This window comes from Mauremys mutica, unplaced genomic scaffold (assembly GCF_020497125.1).
Source record: "Mauremys mutica isolate MM-2020 ecotype Southern unplaced genomic scaffold, ASM2049712v1 000807F_np12_obj, whole genome shotgun sequence".
NCBI classification, from domain to species: Eukaryota; Metazoa; Chordata; order Testudines; family Geoemydidae; genus Mauremys; species Mauremys mutica.
Window position 1 is genome coordinate 84,249 of NW_025423055.1, and position 7,098 is coordinate 91,346.

Below are 7,098 nucleotides of genomic sequence, written 5' to 3' on the forward strand. Positions count from 1 at the left end.
CATCTAGATCCTTGAGAAATGCACAGGGGAAACTGAGGCACCCACACAGTATTCAGAGAAGAACATTCCCAATTTGTAACACCTATATACGACTAGTTATATACTTTAAAGGGGTGTAAAATAGTCAAGTATCATGCTAAACAAAATGATACTCCAAACTGACCACCAAATTTAAGTTGCACGTTTTTCCCCTCAGGTGAGGGCTCTGGGGTTGGGCTGTGGATGAGGGGTTCACAGTGCAGGAGGGTGCTCAGGGCTGGGGTGCTGGGGGTGCAGGGACTGGGGTGGGGCAGGGCTGGGGATAAGGAACTTGGGATGCAGACAGGCTGCCCCAGGGCTATGGCCAGAGAGGACTCCCGCCCCGCCCCCGTTACCGGCAGCCACAAGCTCCAGAGGAGGGACCCCTCCTCCCCCCGCTCCTCGCAGCACACTCACTCTGCACCACAGTCACTGCACATGCTCCTAGGGACTCTCTCAGGTCCAGAAAGCCCACTCGCCTCCCCTGTGGTGGGTACCGGGTGTCACGGAGTCCCTGGGCGCTGCTCTGGAACTGCTCCCCACAAAGCCAGGCAGGACTTTGGGGAGCCTCCTCTCCCTCGGAGCAGACTGTCTGCAGGGCAAACACTCACAGAAGCCCCAGCAGCTGCTAAGGTGAGTGATGTCCGTCTCCTGGCCGGAAGTCCCCTTCGTGTCTCCTCCAGGTAGCGGGAGGGGAGGGCTGCCAAAAACGGCAGGGTCCCCTACCCTCCTGAGGTGCTACAGCAGCTAGCACTGCTCTTATGCTGTAGCCCTTAGGCGGCGGCAGCAGCAGCAGCAAGGAAGAGAGACGCGCGCTGCGCACTCTTTACGTTCAGGCAGGGAAGCTCCGGGGTGGAGGGGGGGAAGCTCCAGCCCTGGCGGTGGCGGCGGGGGGGGGAGGGTGAGAGGCAGGGGCGGGGTGCTCCAAGCAGGGGAGAAACCTAGCTCCAAATATTGGTGGAGCAGAGCCCCTGACTGTGAATATTCCTGGGGCTAAAGCCCCAGGAGCCCATATAAGTTGGCGCCCATGTGGAGGTCGTCACCTAACCATCTCTCTCTCTCTCTCTCTCCCCCACTCCTAGTTGGTGGAGGACAGGGCCCAACAGCTCAGCTTCCTCCATGCTGTCCCACGTCTGTGCTTCTTGGCACAGCAGCAGGCGCTGGACTCTCTGGAGCCCCAGGTCTCCAAAGCAGCCCTCGTGGAGAGCATTGCGGTGAGTAGGACCCCGTGTCTGGCCGCTGGGTCGAGGAACCCAGAAATGGGAGGAAAAGTTGGTGGGGCCAGAGGGGGAAGCAGAGGACAGTGGTTCCTGGGGCTGAGGGCTGGGGAGCAGGAAAGGGAGAGCTTCTGACACCGATGGGGAGCTGGCAGTGGGGGAGTTGTAAGGCCGTGTCTGCATCAGTCTATGAGCATTGGTATTTTCTTGAAATTTGTCAGACCAACCTAACTAACACCTAACCCACATTTGAACCTCTTTTCACACACTTGCTCATTCTCAAGGTCTGTTTGCCTCCAGACAGATCCGTTGTCTTTCAGAACAACCTTGCTCTTTCTGTCTGTTTCACTCACTGAGGTGTCGGAGTAAACACTCACCTTCACTCTATTCTCAGACAAACACTAATATTAACTGTTTGCTACTGATTTGTGGAGTGGAAGATGCCATTTCTGGGGGATTGTTCCCAAGCTGCAATACTTTGTGTTCAAACATCTCCCAGCTTCCTTGGTGAAAAATAACACCAGGTTTCTTTGCAATATACAAGAAAGAAGGAGTTCTTCTTCGAGTGATTGCTCATATGCATTCCAGTTAGGTGTGCGCACGCCGTATGCACGTTGGTCGGAAGATTTTTACCCTAGCAACACTCAGTGGGTCAGCTGGGCGCCCCCTGGAGTGGCGCCGCTATAGCGCCAGATATATACCCCTGCTGACCCACCCGCCCCTCAGTTCCTTCTTACTGCCCGTGTCGGTCGTTGGAACAGTGGAGCGCGGCTTAGCTGACCTCCACTTCCCTAGCTACTCGTAGTTTCTCTCGTTAATAATGTATATACAGATCAGATTTACATAGTTGTAGTTAACTTTATTCGTTTGTAGTATAGTTAGTGTATATAGTTCATACTAACTAAGGTAGGCAGAAGAAGAGGTGGAGAGGGTTGCGATGGAGGTAACTAAAGCAGAGAAGAATTGTTCCTCTTGGGATTTTTTGTGTTTCTCTTGTGATCCTGACGGAGGAACCGGAAGCATCATTTGATTTTTTTCTGGCTACTTTCTGTCCAACAGATTAAGTTGGTCCATTGTCCATTCCCCTCAGGGGTTAAGAGCTGGAACCCCTGTGCTCAGGGTCACAACCTTAGCCCAACCGAAGGCACTGAAACAAACTCAAATGATGCTTCAGCTTCCTCCCTCAGCATCACAAGACCAACACAAAGAAAACTCCCGAGGAACGGGGCTCTGAGCATTGCCAGGTTGTGAGTTCCGTGCCCTCAGGAAGCAGCCAAAATGCTCGAAACCCCCACCCGCTTCTCTTGGACCGCTGGCAACATGGTGTTTGCACAGGAGCCGCAAGCCCGTCTTTCCTGTCTTTGTCTATCCTGGCCCCTTCCCCCCAAATGCTTTCATCGGACGCTGCAGGGACCTAAGGACCTGCAGGTTCCCGCACCCACCTCCTAAAGCAAACAGTCCTTCCCTTCTCTGACATTCCTGGAGCCGCACATCCTTGGAGGAGTTTTACCCCAGGGGGTTCTGATTCCCTGCGAAAAGATGTGTCTGGCGGCCGGCGGGGAACTGTCTTCTCTGCCCCCTCTTTGGGCGCTGAGAAGCTTTTTCTGAGCAACAGCACCTCCTCCTGGTGGGAGAATCCTAAATTCCACCCTCCCACCCAGGTTTCTCTGAGCAGCTGCTAGATGAACCCCACTTCTCTGGTCTAGACACCAGCATCTAACTAGCCTTGGAACGGGCCCTGTTTGCTAGCTGGAGAGCGAAGGAACCAGGAAAGAAGGCAAATGTCAGGAAACGAATCTCAGCACGCAAAGAAACTTCCTTCGCTCTTCTTTTGCACTGTCTGTGCCTTTGTGAGCCCTTGATGCCTAGCCCGACTAGCTCAGTCGGTAGAGCATGAGACTCTTAATCTCAGGGTCGTGGGTTCGAGCCCCACGTTGGGCGTTTGATCTTGCACTCTTCGACATCACTCTCTCCCTTTGAGTCTCAGAGCATAACGGAATCCACTCTTTGTCCTCTCAAACAGCTGAGGCGGTCTCGGACCTTTAGTACATCATGAAGACAAGACACATTGACAATTCCATGGTCCTAAGAGAGTTGAGTCTCTTCTAGCCCAGGCAAGAGAGGGAAAAAATTAACCTTTCAGAAGCTGATTGCCCCCCCACCCCCTGAGCAGCCATGTAGAGCTTCTCTACTTATTTCTATATCTTCGCCAGCGCTCAGTAGTTGAGATAACTGCTTCTTTCTCAAATCCTCCACCAGCCCTCTTCATTGGGATGGAGATTGCTTAAGGCTGACGATTCCACCACATCTTATTCATCCCTCGTACATTTCTGTAAGCCCATGGAGAGTAAAACAAGATAGCAATAAAACTGTTTTTTTTTTTAAAAAAAAGACGTGGCCTCAATGTATAACAATACTGGAAATTGTTTTAATATGTTTTCTGTGTCTTTTTCATATCAGTGCTAAAAATAGGAAGGGAACCGTAAGGAAACGAAGAACTCAGAGCTTGTGTTAACCTCCTTTGAAGACGAACGAATGGCCTCAGTTGGACAGAAAGTAGGCCTAGAAAGTTATGCCCAACCCCCCAAATCTCATCTCCCTGGTGGTCTAGTGGTTAGGATTTGGCGCTTTCACCGCCACGGCCCGGGTTCGATTCCCGGTCAGGGAGTTACCCTCTTCAACAAAAGTCTACCTTGCCTTCCTCACTTTGGAGTTCAAGCGGAAGAATGCAACTTCCTGGCCTCCTTCAGAATGCTTGGAAACTCTTTGGAGGCCATGGGGAAAGCAAAGCTTCCACCTACTACAATATGGCTATCTGCCCCTTAAAGCCCAGCCTCTGCACCCTTTTACACAAATACACTTACTTGTGCAAACAATTTAGTTCTTCCTTCTTACCGAGCCTAACCTAAATTAGAACAACATTGCACTTTGACCCAAGATCTTTTTCTTTTCTTTTCACTTTTCTTGGTGAAACCAAACCAAACCAAACAATCATTTTGGGTCCACCAAAATATTTCACTAAATATAATATTCATCCAAAAACCTTTCACCCAGCGCTATATACAAGTCTTTGGAAGTAACACCCCGGAGAAAGATCATTAAGCTTTTCCATTCCTAAGATCTATCCGCTGAAGGCTTCTGAGCATGGGCTATGGGCCTTTCACCTCTAGGCCAGTGGTTACCCTCTTGCTCAGGTGGCTACTGATGAAAGGCAACGTGGTTTAGTGGCAGATCCATTTCAGCCTCCCTCTTCCAATGTCTACAGGAGGGTGTTTGTTTCGCATTGCATCTAAGAATCAAATCAATTCTCTTGAAACCTCAACCTGGAATCAAGGTGATTGTAGGTCAAGGAAGGAAGGTTTTGTTCATCCTGTTCTAGTAAATGCTCAAAGTTGCGATGCTTCTTGGAGCTTCCAGACACATTGGCCAGAATTTTCAGAAGGTCTCACACCCACCGCTAGCGCCAGATTTGCAGAAGAACTAGGCTCCCAGTTAGGCACTAAAATCTTTAGCCAGATTGTCAAAAAGGCTCAACCTATTTTTCCAAAAGATGAGTTATTTTGGAAAAAAAGCTTGTAAAGATTGTGGGTGCTGGTTACTTGTCTATGTGGCCCACACTGCTGGAGTTGGAGGTTCACCATTGTTTTCTCAGAATGCGGTGTCCGTAGTCTGCCTCAGTTCCGGTGTCCATCTTTTATTCTCCTAATAAATTAGCAGGGAGACTAAAACAACATCGGACTCACAGGGATCCCGGAAACCTGCCGATTTGGCTCACGGTGAAGGTGTATACAAATCATCTGTGCTGTAGAAGGGCTCTGGGAGTTGAAAGAGTTGTGAATTTAACCCTCTAGGTTTCGGGCCTAATCTGAAACTGTTTCAAAACCAATTCCTTAAATAGACCATAGTTTGAAGCATCAGCAATAGGCATCTTACTGAATATATCCAGAGCTTTCCCAGCCAATTTGGCAACCAAAGTTGTCATCTTCCCTTTCCCGAATAAGCACTTTGTCTGTCCTCCGGGCAACATGCTTAAAAATCACTACCAGTGTCTCAAAGCAATCAGCTGTGCACATATCCTGCTCGACTACGCCACTGTGATGGGTTTGGTCCCAGAGATCCCCTTGGGACTGAAATTACTTCTGAGCCCGTTTTCCCTGCCAGCTTGGGACTCCAGAACCCTGCCTTGTTGAGCCAGACACCCTAGCCTGCTGCAACACAGACCCAGGCTCTGGGCCACACCCCCAAAGCCGCAGACTTTAACTCAAAACAGCTCAGCACCTGTCTCCAGCACCCAGCTCCCAGTGGGATCCAAAACCCCAAATAAATCCCTTGTACTCTCTATAAAGCTTATACAGGGTAAATTCCTAAATTCTTCACCCTCTAGATCACTGATAGAGAGAGATGCACAGCTGTTTGCTCCCCCAGGGATTAATCACTTCCTCTGGGTTTATTAATAAACAAAAGTCATTTTTATTAAGGTTAAAAAGTAGGAGTTAAGTGATTTCAAGTAATAACAGACAGAACAAAGGAAGTCACCAAGCAAACTAAAACAAAACACGCAAGCCTAAGCCTAATACATTAAGAAACTGATTCCAGGGAATAGCTCACCCTCAGAGGTGTTCCAATCAGCTTCTTTCAAAGACTAGACTCCTGCCTAGTCTGGGCCCAATCCTTTCCCCTGCTTCGGTCTTTGTTACTTCCAGCAGACATCTTAGGTTTTCTCATGACTGGCAGGGGTTTTCTCATGACTGGCAGCCCCTTTGTCCTGCTTCACCCCCTTTTATAGCTTTGGCATAAGGCGGGAATCTTTTGTCTCTCCGGGTCCTCACCCTTCCTTCTAAACGGAAAAATACCAGATTTAAGATGGATTCCACTATCGTGGTCTCTGTAAGACCCCTACTTTCCATTCTTCCTGGGTTGGCCCACACGTACACAGGAAGGTTTGCAGGTCAATAAACCATTTACAACCAATTGTCAATGGGAGCCGTCAAGGTTTTAAACCGCCATTAGTGGCCCACGCTTTGCACAATTACAATAGGACCTCAGAGTTAGACTTCATATTTCCAGCTTCAGAGACAAGAATGAGACATGCATACAAATAGGAGGCATATATTCAGTAGGTTAGAACCTTTGTTATGATACCTTACAAGAGACCTTTTGCATCAAGCATATTCCACTTACATCATACTCACACTTATAAGCATCTTTTCATAAAACGTATGGAGTGCAACGTCACCGGGTGCCCTACCTACCCTGCTTTCGCTGCTTCCTGATGGCACAGAATTGACAACAAAAGAGCCAGGCTAGGAGGCTTCTAAAACCGAGAGAGCTGTTCTATCGCGTCCACATCCTCTCAGGAGGTGACAAACCCCCTCTCTCCGTTTCCATCCCCCAAATCCTATCAGCTCAATGAGTTTTGTCCCTGGAAGAGCCTCGAGGGAGGCAGAAGAAGCGGAGAGGATTGCGTTGGGGGTAAATAAAACAGAGACGAGTTGTTCCTCTTGGGATTTTGGTGTGTTTCCCTGGTGATCCTGACGGAGGAACGGGAAGCATAATTCCATTTTTTTCAATGCCTCGGTTTGGGTTCAGCTGGTGAACTCTCTGCTCTTGTTCTCACAGGGGAATGGAGACTGGACCGGTTTCCCAATTTGGACAGAAAGTGGCTTGCCAAAGCCGAGGAGAGCCTGCTTCCTGCCTGCACCGAGTTGACAAACTGGGGAAGCCAAAGCTGAGAGACCCCGTAGACGAAGTCAGAGTGCTATCCGCTCACATGGAGGGGGAGCACAAGCCCTCCCTGGGTTTCTCTGCCCAAATTATAATCAGTTGAGTGATTTTCCTGGACGAGCCTCTAGGTAGGCAGAAG

The 7,098-nt window shown here is 49.5% G+C and overlaps 2 non-coding genes across 2 annotated transcripts; both read left to right on the forward strand.

The window, feature by feature from the left end:
• Positions 1-3,103: 3,103 nt before the first annotated feature.
• Positions 3,104-3,176, forward strand: TRNAK-CUU. The gene has a single exon. It is a non-coding gene; the product is annotated as a tRNA-Lys (tRNA).
• Positions 3,177-3,831: 655 nt separating this feature from the next.
• Positions 3,832-3,903, forward strand: TRNAE-UUC. The gene has a single exon. It is a non-coding gene; the product is annotated as a tRNA-Glu (tRNA).
• The last annotated feature ends 3,195 nt before the right edge of the window (positions 3,904-7,098 follow it).